Source organism: Silurus aristotelis, assembly GCF_946808225.1.
Source record: "Silurus aristotelis genome assembly, chromosome: 2".
In the NCBI taxonomy this organism is placed as follows: Eukaryota; Metazoa; Chordata; class Actinopteri; order Siluriformes; family Siluridae; genus Silurus; species Silurus aristotelis.
The window spans coordinates 11,275,046-11,293,841 of record NC_139575.1 but is presented as its reverse complement, the minus strand read 5'-3'; the positions used below and the strand labels follow the sequence as shown (position 1 = coordinate 11,293,841).

Sequence of the window (18,796 nt, the reverse complement as noted above, 5' to 3'; positions counted from 1 at the left end):
AGTTTGTGTCTGTGCTTATATGATTTCTGTTGCAACTGGAGTTAGCAAGCTATTCCATGACCCAGACTCAACGGCTTGTATCTAAACAGTAGCCTACCAAGAAAGTCATTGTTCACTGTCTTCCTTCTTCCTTTCACTATTTCTCTTGGGAGTTTTTCTTTTGGCATTTTTGTGCGTTTAAAAATCACCATGGGTGAATCTTTTCTCCCGATGCCGTGCAGCTCAGAACACAGGTGAAGTGTGTTTTTTTAGCGTGATGAATGATTCTCATTTCCTGTAGACAGTCCGAGTGAGCGACAGGTCAAACGTCAGAGGAACCTCATCCATATTTATGATGTGGTGCGGCCCGATTCAGTGGGAGCGCATCTGATTTAATATAAAGAGATTCATTGGTTCACCTGAACCCGTTCGGCAATTTCATTGGTCTATTGTTATGGGGCTCCGTTTTTTGGCTTAAATCTTGTGAAACCAGGAAAAACCCGAGAAAAATCTATATATTAGCTGCTTCATTGTTTAAGCCGCAGGGTTCAAAGCGTGGGGAAAAAGTAGCGGCTTATAGTCCAGAAAATACAGTAATTGTATACATTATTATATTACATATTGCATCACAATAATGCACTATATGAACAAAAGTATTGGAACACCTCACCTTTCCTGCCATATGTGGTTCTTCTCCAAACTGTTACCACAAAGCTGAAGGCAAATAATTGTATAGCATGTCTTTGTATTTTATAGCAACCCTACTTAATACCTTTGGGATGAATTGGAACACTGCACCCCTTTGAAATCCTCAGCTACATCAGTACCTGTCTTTACTAACACCCTTGTGGCTGATGAACACAACTGTGCACAAGCTCACTTAAAAATCTAGTGGAACATCTTCCCAGAAGAGTGGAGGGAATTATAAAAGCAAATTGGGACTAAATTTGGAATGTGATGCTCAAAAAGCACATACTATTGTTATGACCAAGTGTAAGCAAACCTTTGGCAATATAGTGTACACATAAAATGATGAGGCATGTTGTGTTCTCTGTGCAAGCTTATGATGATGTAAGATTAAAGTAAATGCAAACAAATTTGACAAAATCAAGTGATTCTAAAACCAGACGAATGCTTCAGACCAGGGCAAACATGACCTTCCAAACCTTAATAACTGCTTTACACAGCTACTATAGCCTGCAATTATACCTTTGTAATTGATCATGTAAATTAATTGTAAATATAAAGATCTTCAAAATTGCATGCATAGGATTAAAAATTGTTTATTTGTGTTTATATGTTTAGCAGCTAGCTGTCAAGAGCTTCTAGTAGGTTTTTGGAAAAAAGGTCTCTTGATGCTCTTACTCATGAGGAGAAACATCATTAAACAGGAGGTTTTTCAAAAGATAAAACAGATAAAAACAAAACACGCACATGCGTGCACATGCACACACACACAGATACCAATAACAGTCACTGGTACTTCCTGTATTTCAAAATCCACCAGCTGCCAGAAATCTCTAGCAGAAATTATGAGGGTGTGCACACTGTAGCTGCACATGATGTACTTCCTGTATACAATTCCCTGCATCTGCATTTTGTGTTAGTCGAGAAAAAGCATTTTGTTCCAGTGTATACAAATTACATAAAGGACTAGCACTTGAATCGGTGTAGCTTGACTTTGCAGCACACCACATCGCTATCTACATCGCGCATTCGGAGGAACTTTACACACCTTCGCTTGCTCAAGTTGCCACTGCACTTTAATCAGGAAACACTTGTTGAAATCTCTAACAACATTTCGGGCTTGGGGTTTAAAGAGGTTTATAAATGGTACACGCTGCGCTGGGAATTCTCTTCACACAGCCCTGTTGAAAAAATAAAAACCCTGATAGAATTCATAACTGTTTTAATGGTTATAATAAGAATTGTACTGGTTTTAATTGAAACTCTAATGGTCCATTCTGATCTCTACAAGTAATTTGTTGCCTTCTATTGGTGGCATGTTACAATACCATTAAAGACATTAGTACACCTTTGATAACCTCATCATCTACTGGACACCTTTAGAGTGTGTAGACAATCATCCAGATGTGTAAAGGTCTCTACAGTGGTTTCTTTGCACGTAAAATAACCAATGCAACAACAACCATCTGATAATGGAGAACAGCTGATGGTGACTGAAGTGGAAAGCATTAGAATTATGTGATTTACATAATTTCTGGGTGATGGACAGGTATTATATGAATGCATACATTCATTTATGCAGGAAAAGAAAACCAGCAGAAAGACTTTTGAGATGTTTTGCTTTTTGTAGCCTGCATTATAATCATGCGTGAGATCTTTGTCCTCATTTTAGCCCTGATCTCTAGTTCTGACATCAAACCATCTACAAGAACTTTACACACTTTCCCCCTCTACAAGATCCCACTGCATGCTAGATCTCTGATCAGCTCGAGCACACATCGTTCACACTCTACACACACATATTGTTTTTCTACCCAGCTCGTGCTGGATACACGCTCCAGCTCCAGTGCATGCTCCAAAAGCAAGTTCATCATCCAACCTGCTCTGTAAAGCGAGAACAGATGCATCTGAGGTATATTCCAAAGAAAGAGATTTCGTTTTATTTTTCAGAAGACCGTCCCAATCACGCATCATTCAACAATAGAAAAAAAAGCGCGTGCATGAGCATCCCGGATTGATGCCTACCTCTAATCCGACTCCACTTTTCTCCCCGAGAAGCACGACGCTGTAACACGGTCCCAGAACGTGAAGAAGCGAGACCCCAGTGCTCACGGTGCTCACAGACAGCCCGGGCTCGGTGCTGTGGTCTGTATGTTTAAGCACGAACCCATGAGGAAAGGTTGAGCTGCTCCCCAGCGACCAACATACAAGCGGGAAGTAGCGGGCTGTCACCCAGCCTCCGGGCCGCCTGTGCGTATTCAAACACCACCCCCCTCTTTCACACTCTCCCCATAGTCACACCTCCTCTTCCTCCTCCTTCTACTCTTCTTCCTCCTCCTCGCTCAGTGCTAATACCTCCGCTTTGCCAACCAGCACGTTTCAAAAACACCAAACAATTCTTTGTTACCATGTAAACTGATCCAATGATACAAACTAACTGGAAGACAGGGCATGCATATGCAATCCAGAGCTGTAAATCACCAGTAGACAGCTACACCCAGTGTTTATCCCAGTGTAGTGATGAGATGGGGTTTTTTTATTATTCATAACTTTAATTTGATTATAATGAGCCCATTAGTGATTTATCTTCATTACCAACAAAATTCTGCCCAGGGTGGCAAACTGAAGCCAGTACCCCGCATCCAACACTACAATGAAAAAACCTGGTGATGCTACACTTTTTAAAGCCTCCCTGACCAGTAACCAGGTCTGGGGTTCCAGTCCAGAAAGTCTTTAGGGTCAGGGTGGAACCAATTTTTCTGACCTGGAACTATTTCCTTGTACATTTTTTTTGTTTTGCAATCTCTATTGTTTTAGTATAGTAGTACATACTGTAGCTATGCCCAGTGTTTGTGTTAAGCACATGAGACATGAGATGATTGTGTTTATGAGATTATTTTTTTCATAACTTTGAATCAAATTATTCACATAATGAGCCCATTAGAAATCTTCATTAACAACAAAATCATGGTCAGTGTAGCAAACCGATGAAAGTACACTGAACACGACAGGAATACAGCTTGAATGTGATGCCAGTCTATGAAATGGCACCATGCACACACATGCACTAAAGTGGTTCATGTTCAAGGTCTGGTCCTAGATTTAGCACAGTGCTGGGCTGGCATATTTCCTTTTACACTTCATTCTTTTGCGGGGTTTGTTGTTTGTTTTGGATCTTCGCTGAATTTCATATATTCAGCAGAATGTTTTCAAACATTTTGTGAAATTGTCTGTTGCAGTAGTTACTGAGCCAAGGTGGAACGACTTTCTCAGTGGTTTGAGAGCTGGCACACAGCAGGAATCGGTACTGAAACCGTGTCGGTGAGAAAGTAGGAACATTCACATTCTTCTTCTCATCTAGGAGCAATTCAGCATAACCAATCCCCCAAACTATATGTTTTTTAGAGGTTTGAAGAAACTAGAGAACCCAGAGGAAACCTATCATTACATACAGACTTCAAACTTCAATAAACTTCACACAGACACTGAATCAAACTTTATTCTCTGTACAGTATGTGTGAAGTTTATTGAACCTGGGCCCCCCTTAAGCTGTCTTGTGGCAACATTACTGTACCACTCCATGAGATTAAGGAATTGTTCAAATAAAAATGTAATGTAAGCATTTTTCTGCTACCGAACAGGTACAGTACATATATGTAATACATATAATCTACACCACTCTGGTATAAACATTAGGTAATGCCATAACACTGTTTAAGCAAAATTTACGAAGAAAAAAAAAATAACCTGAAGAAAAAAAATAAATTTTTCTGCATTTGATAGCATATAGCATATAGGGTTCTTCTTCATGTTTTTTTTTTTTTTGCCACCATCACCAATAGCCTATTCATTAATGGATCTACACCTGGTTTTCTGTAAAGCTACATGTGAAAATATCTATTGTTATCTAAGTGCTAATCAAATACAAATCATATTAAATTGATTATTTTCAGACATCATTTTTATGTCAGGGGCCTGCAGCTCTCAGTAGTAAAAGTGTGACAGAAGTGAGTTTCCAGTTCCAAAGTAATTGTAGAATGAACAGAGTGGGAACAGTGAGTCGCAGCTAAACATAAGGGTTTTGAGTGCTAGTAATCAAGTGTGGAATGAATGGCAGTTCAGGGCTTGTAATGTATAACACTATGGTTTCTCTATAGGTTTCTTTGATGAAAGACCTGGTTCACTCAGAGTCTACAGTCTCAAAAGACAAATCTTATTGGAGGTATGTCATTTTTGGTTTGCGACACCTTTTTTTTGCTCTGTGAGCTTCAATTACACTGTTCTTCTATTTCTTTTTCTTGTTCAAACAAGGGTTTCAGCTCACAGGAGAATGTCTGAGTGCAATTTTTTTTTCTTTTTGTCAGAACACTTCCATTAAACAGCAGTACCTCAAATGGCTGATCATTAGTCACCAAGTAGTTTAAAATTACACGTAATGTAATCTAAATCCATTCAGTATTAATACAAATGAACAGATATTATCATAATGTACCCTCTATAATTTATTCTGTTGGTTCAGAAATTTTTTGTTAAGCCAGCGTGGGTTGTTTACGCATAGCGAGTTTGGGTTATGACGTCCACCCAGTATAATGTTTTGTTTGGTTTTTTTTAAAGCCAGTTTGTCAGCAGAAATGACTATGCTGCTGAGCTACAGACCCACAAAATTGTTACAATGTGCATGTCATGTTAGAAGATTTTTTTCAGAACAAATGGAGTTTTAACTCTGTCCCCCCCCCCCCCCCCCCAAAAAAAAAAAAAAAAATCACCTGTTGTGAAAACAGTTTTACTCAATTCACATATAGTAACTCTCTCATAGGCAGGATTTCAAGTAACTAAATGCTAGTGCTAGCTGATAATCTGACATCATGTTACAGTCAAATAGTTCAGCTATTTTTGGCTTTCTGTAAGTCATATGTTGATTACCAACATAACAACTGTAACAACGTAACAACTGTAAATATGTTAGAATTTAGTCCAAACTACAAAACTTACCTGAACCAATTTGAGCTCTGTTTTTTGTTAATCAGGTTGAAAAATGTATTACCTAAATATGTTTGCAGAGATATACAGAACCTTAAAGTCCCTGTGATCCCTGAGTGACGATGGTTTGACTAGCAATATTTTGTTTTTACAATGACGAAAACAATACGACAACATTTCTCATGGCAGGTAAATGTAGCAGCGTATGCTCCGCCCTCCACTCTGGCTCATCCACTTGCCCGCTGCCACATACATATATATTGTATAGTTAATGCAGTACAGTACTGTAAATTGCTCTGTTTTGCTAAATTATGTCCTGTAATTTGTTAGCCTGGGTAGGCTAGGACATGTCTGGAGGTGTCATTTTGGGGAATACCTGAAACATAAATATTTTATATTTATTTTACAAGCAAAAATGTTACATTTCTGTCAGGTTTATGTCACCCATAAGCCACTGCATCATGTCACATGTTAGCGGCTGATTCGCATTCACTAATTATTAGCCTTTGTATAAAACACTTACACACAGTCAGTGTCTCTTATTTGTCTTTCCAATGGTTGTAAACATTCTTGTTAGTGCTCAAACTCAGGTTAAGGTTTTGGTTAATGATCTTAAAGCCTGTTTTTTTGTTTTTCTGTCTTTTTGTGTTTTATGTTCACACAATCTAAACAAAATAAATAAATATTTGCACTCATAGCTGCCTTTCCCTTTTTATATGACAATTTTTTGCAGTTGCAGCTTATTCATTTAACTCACACTTTTTCTGCTTGGCAATGAGTCTCGACAGAGAGAGTGGAACTTTCCAGATATTTTAACTTGACTCAACATGCCTATTTATTTTCAGGTCTGCATCTCTGATCCAACATGTTTTATTGGCTATTATCAACCCACTTTGGATGACATTGACCCACCTTCCCGACCCAGCAACTGAGCTGTAAAAATAAACCAACATAGACACAACAGCCCAAAATAAGCCCAATTGAAACAGGTTAAAAAAACTCATCAGAGACCACAGTCAAAGATTGAAAGGAGAACTGGATTAAAAATAACAGCTGCTGTAGTCAAGTAATGAAAATGTGATACATTTCTGTTTGCTGAAAATAAAAGGGAAAATGGGTGACAGCAGTTTTTGATCAAAGTACACATTCAGTCTAAGTCAAATAAACTGAGGGCATGAGTACATGTGTGCAAATGATAGAATGAGGTCAAGGATACACAGTTTTGGAGAAGGTATTCTGAAAAGCTTAATATTTAATTCTCAAATAATCAAAAATAATGTTGTCAGTATTAAACTCTACAAAGACTGATGATTGGTTTGCAATTTAAAATAATTATATATACATTTATATGTACACCTCATTTTCAAGTACCGGTACTTCTTTAATATCAGTCCATGTCCTGCTGTGAAGTGCAGATTGAATGAAACTGAGCAATTCATCTCATTATTGTAGAAAAATAAACAGCTCACTAGCTTTCCAAATCTTATCATTCACAGAACATAACAACTGCGATTGAAATTGGTCCTGATTAGTGACTTCATGTAGATGGTTGAACTTCTATTGATTAATCTGCAGGCATCCATCTGCAGGCTATGATCTGAGGATATACACACACAAGACTATAGAGTGAGAAGAGGAAGGGTAGTGCAGGTATTCTTTGAACACCAGACACACCACTGTGCTTTGGATCATATGCAGTTAAATAGTTAACACTGGTAGGGAGGCCAGTAAATAGTTACCATATTCAAGTGGATGAGAGACAAAAGCCATGCAATAATCTTCATTCTCGTATACAGAATAAATTTGCAAGCTGCAGGACGTGACCATAATGTGGGCTGCAAACCAAATTGATTATTCCCAAAAATACTGATGAACTTTGTTGGGAGATCTAAGTTTGATGGTGATGCTGTGTTGAAGGACATAATATAAAGTCAGTATGGAGAAAGGTGTTAATTATTGCAGGAGGATGTCTAAATGTATGTCAATTCTGTCCAGGAATACAAAACTCTAACCTGTCCCATCACATTACATATTTTAGCTTGTTAGGGATTTGAGAGTAAAGGGTTACCCGTGATATTGCCCTGTTCCAGAAAAGAGGATTATATGAATTGCTCAAGGGCTCAACAGTGGCAGAGGTGGGACTTAAACCTCCAACCTCAGGATAAATAGCTGACAGCCTTAAACTTAGAGTCATCACTGCAAAGAATACCAACAATAAGAAATTTTTTTTCCTCCAGCTTCAGGTTTGAATTCTACTCTTTAAACCTAATAGCATGTGGCACCTTTCCAGAGCTTCAGAACAGCAAATCCTCTCCAGAGCATCACACCACCACCAACAAACTATGGACAGGAAGCTATGTGGACTGAGACAGTAAACTGGACTTGAACTTTGTTCCCATTCTTGCTCTTCATGGTGCAAGAGGCTAAATCACAGGCTCTATACCCTGTTCCTAGAGAACCTGTTGTTTTGTACATTTCAGTGTTTTACCTGCTCTAACATACTCTTGTTACTTAACATACTAAAGTTATGTGAATCAGTTGTGTTTGGAACAGGGAAACTTGCAAGACATGGTGTATTAATTTATGGAAACAATTATCTTATTGATTTCAATCCTGACAAAACAACAGCAACTGCTTTAACAGAGCACAATTCAGCATGATATCAGCGTAGCAGGGATTACATTTGTCTCTTACATATTGATATGTAAACTAGTATGCAATCATAGTTGTTTGTGTAAATTGTGTTTGGCTTGCTCTCCTCTGAGTGTTTAATTGCCTTTATGATGTTGCAGAGGTGTCACAGCTCAGGTTTTCATAAAAGTGATGTGTTACTTAAAGTAATCCCGGGTTCTTTGATAACAGAGTGAGGTGTTTCACTATGGGAATCGCTTTGGGCGTGACCAACTACGGAAGCTCCTATGACACCACGTCTGTCTTGACAGACGTGGTGTCATAAAACCCTTACAATATAATTATAGCGAGATTTCTTCCCGTTTCTGTGCAAGGAGGGAAGTGCTGGTGAAAAACCTTACACTGATAACAAAGAACCCGGGAATACGTTAAGTAACCCATCGTTCCTTTTCTAAATTCACTCGATGTTTCACTATGGGAGATATAGACCACTCCTGGATTGCATGTGATCCCGCTATACCAAATTACATGGGCTCTGACCTTCTGGCTCCTAGCACTGCAAGTGCTATGGATGACTCAGACACAGTCAGTCTATAAAATCGCACAAAGGTGTGTGGCATAGCCAAACCAGCTGCCACACAAATTTCTTGAACAGAAAATCGCTTAAGTGGGGCCCATAATGTCACCATTCCCCTAGTAAAGTGAGCCCTTAGACCCTCAGGTGCCTGAGAACCTCAGCATTTATATGCTAGAGATATAGCCTCAACAATTGAGTGGGCCAGCCGCTGTCTTGACAACGGCTTCCCCTTGTGAGGAGCAGCCCAAGACACAAACAGCTGGTCATTCTTCCTGAAGCCTGCAGTCCTCTTGAATATGTATGGAAAGCCCGCACCGGGCACAAGGAATTCAACCTCTTCCCATCCCAAAAAGAGAATGGAGGAGGGTGGAAATCCGAAAGCTCTGCAATGGGACATCTATAAGAAGAATCCATTACCTTAGGTACAAACGCTGTAAACAGGATGGACTGACAGACAGGGCTTGCAGCTCACTCACATGCTTAGCTGTCACCAGAGCCACAAGCAGTGCCGTCTTAAGAGAGAGAAATTTCAACACTATGCCATCCAATGGCTTGAAAGGGTGTTGAGAAAGGGCCTCCAAGACCATAGACAGATCTCACAGTGGAACCATCTGCCTAGACACCGGCCTCTTGTGGCGTGCTCCTTTCATAAAACGCCGACCTGCAGGTTCGTTGCCAAACCTGACATGACATGCAGAAATAGCTGCTAGATATACTTTCAAAATAGAGAAAGCTTTTCCTTTGTCCAGCAAATCCTGGAGAAAACATAATATGTCTCCCACTGAACACTGGAAAGAGACAATGTGACTATGGCCACACCACTCTTCAAAGACTCGCCATTTGTTGTTATAAAGTGTACGAGTAGATGAGGCTCTGGCACTCTAAATAGTGTGTATAACTGATAGGGGAAAACCTGCCACACCTAAGTTTCACCTTTCACGGCCCAGGCTCAGATAGCTATCCTGTCTGGATGTGGATGATAAATCTCCATTCCTGCCTGGGACAGGAGGTCCCTCCGTAGAGGGAGTGGTGAGTGGCATCTCGGTGACCCAGTGTCCAGCGTGGATGCCCAGCGTGGAGCTATCAGAACCAGTGATAAGCCCAGTTCCCTGACTCTGACTAGAGTGGGGGAAATCAAGATCAGTGGAGGGAATGCATATAGAAGGACGTTCAGCCATGGGTGGGCTAAAGCATTCACACCCAATGATGCACTTTTGTACTTTAGAGAAAAGTACAGAGGACACTGAGCGTTTTCTCGTGAGGCAAAGAGATATACAGCAGGCGGCCATATCTCTATCATATCTGCTCCACCACTTGTTGTGCAGATTCCATTCCCCGTTCAGAGGTTTTCCACTGAACAATAAATCCGCACCCCTGTTCCATACCATATTGTTTAACACACGTAGGCCTAAAATCGGACAAAGAGATCTTTGGTATCACAAAGTATCGGGAGTAAAAGCCCTGACAGCTTTCCTCTTCTGGCACAACTCTGATCACCCTTTTGCTAAAAAGAGAAATGATCTCATCTGTTAGGACACAAGCCGACTCTCCCTCGGCCACCGAGACTAAAACCCTGTTGAACCTGGGTGGTTTCATGGTGATTTGAAGCTTGCACCCTCGTGAAATCGTGCCTAACACCTACGCTTGCGAGGTAAACAGAGGGGGAAAGCTTTGTCCTCTTGTTTCCTGAGAGTGCTGATTTCTCTCATTTTCTTAATAGCTGGACCGAACAGACCTTTAGCGGGGTCATAAGCAGCGTCCATCACCTTCTCTTTCTGCATGTCGCCCAAGCCTGACAGGTTCAGCCATAACGCTCTCTCACCTGACACACCTAAGCCCATGAACCGTGCCTCCTGACGAGCGCAGAATAAGGTAATTTATTACACAAATCTTGTCCTAGAGTACCGGGTTGGGCACTCCCGTGTCGAGCACACTGACCGCGCTGCATATTTGTACATCCTCTGATGAATGGACTCTGTCAGTCTTTCCATTCTGCTTGGCAGCGAAATTTGAGAGGAGGCAGAAATAGAGCACCGATTCGGATGGAGGTGGTAGGCCACCAAAGACTCTACCGCTGGGGGTCAGGCAACCCCAGCTTTCCCATCCCCTGAATCTCTAGCTTGGAGCACCCTTCATGCAATGCTGGTACGGCGGACAGGAGTTGTCTTGTTGCGGATTGAGCATAATTTTCAGCTCCTGGCCTAGCTTAGCCGTGGCTCGCTTGCATACCTCGTGCAGGTTACCGTCCACCTGCGTGGCCAAGTCGCCCGCATTGTGGGGTACTGACTGTTGTTAGTCTATCGATATTCGCAGGGTAGTTAGCCCTTCAAAGGCTTCGCCTTGATGCGTGAAGCCTTTAGTTAGCTTGATGCCACTAATTCCCTACCGTGTAATTTAATACCTGATTTGTCGAAAAAGGAATAGCGGGCCTTGATGCGGACACTATACTGAGTTTCGCGATGTCGCTCAGCACGATCCTGTATGACTGGTCTCGCATTTGGTGGCGGAATCCAATGATGGCCCGTACGATTAACAGTTTAGCAAAAACCAGCAGGTAACTGGATGTGCTGAGAGAGTTTGATGTAGTCCCTCATGGGCAGAAAGCGCAAATTATATTGTAAGGGGTCGAGACAGAAGTGGTGTCATAGGAGCTTCCGTAGTTGGCCACGCCTAAAGTGATTCCCATAGTGAAACACCAAACAAAGTTAGAAAAAGATCAGGTATTACCAGGTTGGTAACCAATAGGCAAGAACCATATATGCAAGAATTCACTGTCTGCTCCTCAATGGAAAAAAAAATTGGTTTCTTTACTGACAACCATGACATGGCAACCACAATGGCTTTAGAATTCTGTTATTTATACCTAAAAAAAAAAGATTGTGGTTTAGAAGATCCTAAATAGAGATGATAATTTAGGTGTGTAATCTGATACACTGCACATGCAGTTAGTAGGTGGATTGTGGGGGATTTACAAACAATTATGCAATCACATTACAAAATAGAGGGAGGGATCTTAATGATCTTAAAGAGACTTCTGGATGAGTAAACCTGAAACTTGTCCCACGTAGGCATAATTGTTCTTCTCAAAAAAAGATGAAAAGATAAAAAAAAGATGAAAGGTTCTTTTTATTAGTATACATGAACAAAAACCTTTTCACAGTCTCTTTGTATGTGCGTTCTTAGAAGGTGTGAGTGTAAATCTAATATGGAATACTTTGCCACTGTTTACCACTGTTTACCTCATGAATTTAAGAAACTCCCACATTTAGAGATACTACAACAATTTTTTTTTCTAGAAAATGCTTTAAATAATGCTTTCAAATAATGCAAACAAATCTCTAAAAATTTAATACTTGACTTTTGATCTTTAATTTACTCAAGCAATCATTGCTGAAGTGACTTTCCGGCTGTATTGAAACATAAAAAGTCTTTGGACAGGTACAACTTCTTTAATTTCTTAATAGACTGATGCAACCCTTCGTATATCTTTTGATCCAGCTTGCATGTTTTTGTAGATGTAACATTCTGAGGTGGAATTCTGTACATCAGTGTGAAATGTCAATGCCTGGCAAAAGCAAACATCTGTTAGCTTCAGATTCTCAATCTTGTCTTTTAACCCTTCTGATTCACAAGATTCTTTCCTCCACAGGACTGCGGGAACCAGGGATTTGCATTTGCCCCTATTTTCTGGTAAACCTTTGGCACACATAAACAGGTCTACATGAAAAGTACTGAGAGATGTAAAGGATGTTCCCTGCTACAACTGGCCCAAACAGCGATAGCTATTTAAAAACACACACAATCTCATGCATGGCTATGGCCCATATGTCATGCTGAGCATGAAGATTTGGTGAAATTGGGCAGGAAATTATAGATCGTTCTTACATACAGCTAATGCTGACAAGCAGCTCTTATAGTCCACATGCTTTTTAAATCACAAAGGGTTTTCAACTACTTAAGCATCAGTAAAAATGATTATGAAGAGAAAGTCCATTCTTTAGATGTGTGTCCCCATTTCAACCATGAGATTTTAGATAATAATGATAAACAGGGACATAAGCAGGATAAAATGGGTCATGGCTGAGGATAAAATCCCCCCCCATCTGCACTGTTCCAGTGTGGATTTGGTGCTTAAGCAGCACGGCTGTGATTAGAAATAAGAGCCATCTGCTAGTCTTTGAGAAAGGAAATTGGACATACACAAACATAATGGAACAGAAAACACAGAAAAGTTCCCTGATTGGAGCCTGCGCTGCACTGTGCAGAAGTTAATAATGACAAGGCAGCCTTACAGAACACTTACTCTCTGTCTTACATCAATATTTGGGACAGCAACAAAAGTCACACTGTTCATAATAAATGCATAAAACCACTGGACACCATCAGGACTTGCACATGCTCCACACACACACACACACACACACACACAGACACACACACACACACACACACACACACACACACAAATACTTTGTACTGGATACTGTCAATTTAAAAAAGGAGAGCCGTTGCCTGGCAACCAACCTCTACTTTAATTTACATGTCCAGCATTTTCACACCCAAGTCACTGGCAGAAGTTTATAAAAACATACCATTACTATGCAAAGTACTTGATTCCCGAAGGGCACAGGAAGATTCTTGCTTCACACACTGACACACAAATGCTTTCACTGGTCCTCATATCGTGTTACTCTGTCAGTCACATTCGTTGTGTTAATAACACAAAATCGGTAATAAATTATATATAGGGTCTATAATACGTCTCTTGGAAAAAATCTACAATCCTTCCTCTCAGCATCCTGATTTCTGCTTCAGCTTCACTATTACTATGCCTCTAATTATTTTGAAATATTCCTCTTGATAATTGTGTTTTATTAGCCGGTTAACAAATAAGCCACAAGAACATTTTCAAAGCACCTTGGGATAGATTCACTACGTCTCTGGAACTGGACTAGAGAAATGAACACTGTTCTTCCAACAGATATTACATTAACTGCTCTTTTGTTCAGGAAAACACTGTAAACCTGATTCAAAAAGGCCTTAGCATATGATTTACTTAATTTTCATCATCATACGTCATCCTGGAGGGCACCAGTACCATTAAGATCAATGTCATTAGGCAGAATAATTTTGCATTTATTTGCAGTGATGTTTTCCTCTAAAGCAGTGAAGCCCAAACTATGTCCCATGGGCCAAGGTTGGCCTGTGTGACCTTTGATTTTGCCCACTATTAAATTTACAGTTTGAGAATAAGGAAAAAAGGGGGAAACATTTTCTTTCTAAAAAAAAAAACCTAAAAATAAGAATCAGTTTCACGTCTCTCATTAGAGGTCAGTAAATTACTCTATTGTACAATAAAACAGATTTTACAGTTTTAATTGTACTATTAGTTTTACTGAACTAGAACTTTAAAATAACACTGCATTAGTTAAACAAATTACAGTCATGTTTTCTATTAATTTATTCTAAAGTCAAAGGAACCATGGCAGCTTTAATTTTATTAAAATGTTCGATGCAACATTCAAGTTAGTCAATCAAGTTAGACTTTTGGCCCCTCGTTTGAAAAAGTTTGGGCATCTGCTCTAAAAAGAACAGGGAATTAACATAAATAGTATCCCTTTTTTCCTTATACCCCTTAGAAGATGATATCTTCTGTAACAAAATGTGAATCGTTTTTTCATTGAATTTAAATTATTTTAGATCTAAAGCCAAAGTCAAATATCATAAAGATGTTATTAATTTTATGAATTTTGTTCAAATATAAATCAGAAAGCAAATGGTCTACTTACAGTATTTGTGCTAAATTTGTGCCATCAAATTAAACAAAACAGATTCTGTAAATCGTTTATATTTTTCAACTGATTGTATGACTCCATGTTGGTATTGGATTAGATTCAATCCATGCCCACATCCACACCACCAGGTCATGAACACTTTTGTTTAACCACAACAGCTCAGACCTTTGCTTCATTTCGGATTCGTCCACACTGTAATTCAAAGCCAAGTGAATGAATGTAAACCTTTTGCAGCGTGATCTCCCATATCTGTATGTGCTGTAGTCATAAATTTCAATTTTTGACCTTGGTCTGGACTGACCTGTGATATCTGCCAGTGATCTCCGCTCTGTATTTGCCTCCTACATTTTCTGGCTCAGAAAGTGTTACACTTGGAAGCATTTCAGAAAGACTTGTCAGAAATGCCCCCTGATCTCCAACTTGGATTTCTACAGAAGTTCCTGTTTTGGAGCATATTGGTTGAGACAAGGCACATGAATCACTGGAAAGAGTGGAAGGTTTTAGATGAAGTGGTATATCCTATCTGCAGGAGGGCTCTTGGTCAGCAGCGGGCATATTACTAATAGAACTCGTGAGGTGTACTGAAATACTCCTACCTAAATCAGAGGCTATCACTCACACAGCCCTCAGCTATGATTCATCACGTGTAGGCCTTGCTTAATTTTAGCTCACATTTACACATCCGTGTGTGTGTGTGTGTGTGTGTGTGTGTGTGTGTGTGAGTGACTGATCAACACAAATTGCTACACAGTGTTGCAAAGAATACAGTTTTTCAGTTTTATTTAAAAAAATATATAATATATTGTGTACATTAGCAATGTCTGTGCTCATGTTGTTGCAGGACAGTTGAAGCATTTGGAAACTCATAAGGCCACCAGAATAATAAACACTACCTGCCATCAAAAAGCATGAAACATCTGCGAAGCTTGGAGGAGTTCCCTGCAGCCGTTGTAGAATCCTGAGAGACTGCGGGTCTCCCCCATTCGCAGCGACCGTCAGGGCAGAAATAGAGGGAGACACCGGCTGGAAGGGAGGCTGTGGCCTAAAGCACATCTTGTGGCAGGGCTAACAGACGGCCTCCTGTACCTGAACAGCTGAAGCCACGCCCTGCAGCCGTTGGTGCCTCCTGAGAGGTGGCAGGTCTTCTCCATCCACGCTCTGAAGCACACCGTGGAACGAGGTGTACACCGCCCTCCCAGAAGTAAGTCGTCAGGACTTACACACCATGGCCTGTTTATTAGAAGCGAGGACAACCCTCAGGTTGCCAGGCTCCTTCTTGGGCTGAGAGCGTCGCCAGGGGCCCCTGAGGCCTCCCTGTGGGGACCGGTCCTTCTCCTTTTGGACTTTGCGGTGCCTGGACGGACTAGGCTAAGGCTGCCGCCGAGCAGTCCTATGGGATCGGCGAGGGAGGTACCGCTGGAACGTTGCTGATTGCTTTTTAGATTCCTGAAACTTGTCGACGACCGCCGCTACAGCGTCACCGAACAAGCCAGGAGGAGCCATTGGAACGTTCAGCAGCACAGCCCAATCCCTGTCAGGGAAATCTAACAGGGTGAGCCACAGATGCCTTTCTGTGCACTGTGTCCTTCGTGGCCCTAAGGGTTAGGTCGGCAGTGCGACGTAACTCCTTAATTTTGTCAGCCCCAGAGCTAAGTCCCTCTTCCAACACCCATCGTGTGGAGGCAACCCACAGCCTGCCCTGCTGCCGCGTAACGGCTTAGTAGGAAACACCGGGGCCTTGAGCGACAATGCTACGCTAGGGGAGAGATAGCTTGCTAGCGTCTCTTTCACACGCACCATCGCCCTGTAGCCACACTACTTAGCCCCAACTACATTCGTGTACAGCAAGGTTCGTTGGGAAAAAGTATGCACCGTATGGACACCACGGTGTGCAGGTCGGGGAAGAATGGTAGGCCTCGGCGATGAGGCTGTGACACAGGGTGCAGGAAGCGCACATCCAGCTTACTGGGTGCGTGCTGCTTCCGCTTTTCGACCGGCCAAGCTAGCTCAAGCTTGGACACTGCCCGCGACACGACCTCAACTACTTGTGCAGCACAGTTTGCGAGGAGTTCGCACTCTCCGGGAGCAAAGCATGCGCATAGCCATGAGGCTATAATGCGAAAAATAGACTTCTTCGACAGCCGATTGAGCATGCTCTACTCCCAAACAAACAATGCACCGATCGTGCGTATCCTTCCCAATAATTAAACGGGGGCAAGGATAAACACACAACCGGTATTTTTGCTTGCTAGCCATGCTTGAACAGAATCTCACACAAAAAGCGTTTACCTGAACAAGCAGAAGCTAATGTCGCCACCACGGCACAGCCTTTTTCTAGCTCTTGGTTATCGTGATGTCGCCCACCGATGACGACACGACTTGCCTATTGGCCAGATTTCACACGTGGTATAGAGCGTGGACAACGCGAGGCGTTCCCAAAGCCTTGTGACACAGCTTGAGTTCCCGAATGGGGAACATCACTTGTAAACACATTGCATAAGCAGCTTTACGTGCATTGCATCCCCCCTCCGCATACATCACGATACACAATCTCCATGCTGCTAAATATAAGCGCAAAATGAATACAAACGCACATGAACACCTGCCAAAACAGAAACACACTCAGTCCCTAGATGCAGCTGTCAGTATGGAAAAAATCAATTCAGCAGCTGTGCTGAGAAAAAGCACATCCTCTGCTAAATGAGTAGCATTTCAGCTCATCTGATCAATTTATTTTAAAGCTTTCTTTTTCTGGGTATTAAGGATAAGGTTATATGCTGCTAAAGATTTGTGTAGCAACAAAATTTAAAATTACATAAAACATTAAATAAAGACTGTCAAAAAGATAAAAAGCAATATAGTTTATCATATTTATATCATTACATATATATATATATATATATATATATATATATATATATATATATATATATATATATATATATATATATATACAGTGAGGAAAATAAGTATTTGAACACCCTGCTATTTTGCAAGTTCTCCCACTTAGAAATCATGGAGGGGTCTGAAATTGTCATCGTAGGTGCATGTCCACTGTGAGAGACATAATCTAAAAAGAAAAATCCAGATATCACAATGTATGATTTTTTTAACTATTTATTTGCATGATACAGCTGAAATTTCACATTTGAACACCTGAGAAAGTCAATGTTAATATTTGGTACAGTAGCCTTTGTTTGCAATTACAGAGGTCAAACGTTTCCTGTAGTTTTTCACCAGGTTTGCACACACTGCAGGAGGGATTTTGGCCCACTCCTCCACACAGATCTTCTCTAGATCAGTCAGGTTTCTGGCCTGTCGCTGAGAAACTCCCTCCAAAGATTCTCTATTGGGTTTAGGTCTGGAGACTGGCTAGGCCACGGCAGAACCTTGATATGCTTCTTACAAAGCCACTCCTTGGTTATCCTGGCTGTGTGCTTCGGGTCATTGTCATGTTGGAAGACCCAGCCTCGACCCATCTTCAATGCTCTAAATTAGGGAAGGAGGTTGTTCCCCAAAATCTCGCAATACATGGCCCCGGTCATCCTCTCCTTAATACAGTGCAGTCGCCCTGTCCCATGTGCAGAAAAACACCCCCAAAGCATGATGCTACCACCCCCATGCTTCACAGTAGGGATGGTGTTCTTGGGATGGTACTCATCATTCTTCTTTCTCCAAACACGTTTAGTGGAATTATGACCCAAAAGTTCTATTTTGGTCTCATCTGACCACATGACTTTCTCCCATGACTCCTCTGGATCATCCAAATGGTCACTTAAAACTTAAGACGTGCCTGGACATGTGCTGGTTTAAGCAGGGGAACCTTCCGTGCCATGCATGATTTCAAACCATGACGTTTTAGTGTATTACCAACTGTAACCTTGGAAACGGTGGTCCCAGCTCTTTTCAGGTCATTGACCAGCTCCTCCTGTGTAGTTCTGGGCTGATTTCTCACCTTGCAAAATAGCAGGGTGTTCAAATACTTATTTTCCTCAATGCATATATATATATATATATATATATATATATATATATATATATATATATATATATATATATATATATATATATATATATATATATATATATATAAATTTAATATGTATATATTTATATATATTAGTCAAGAAGTACAGAATTGGGTATA

At 40.8% G+C, this 18,796-nt stretch overlaps 1 protein-coding gene across 1 annotated transcript in view; it reads right to left on the bottom strand.

Moving 5' to 3' along the window:
* pde4ba (phosphodiesterase 4B, cAMP-specific a) overlaps positions 1-3,132 on the bottom strand; it is a 171,362-nt gene extending 168,230 nt beyond the window's left edge. Inside the window, exon 1 of the mRNA XM_083566847.1 lies at positions 2,692-3,132. The gene's annotated coding sequence lies outside the window, so the exon portion shown is untranslated. The remainder of the gene's footprint in view (positions 1-2,691) is intronic.
* Between the last annotated feature and the right edge of the window lie 15,664 nt (positions 3,133-18,796).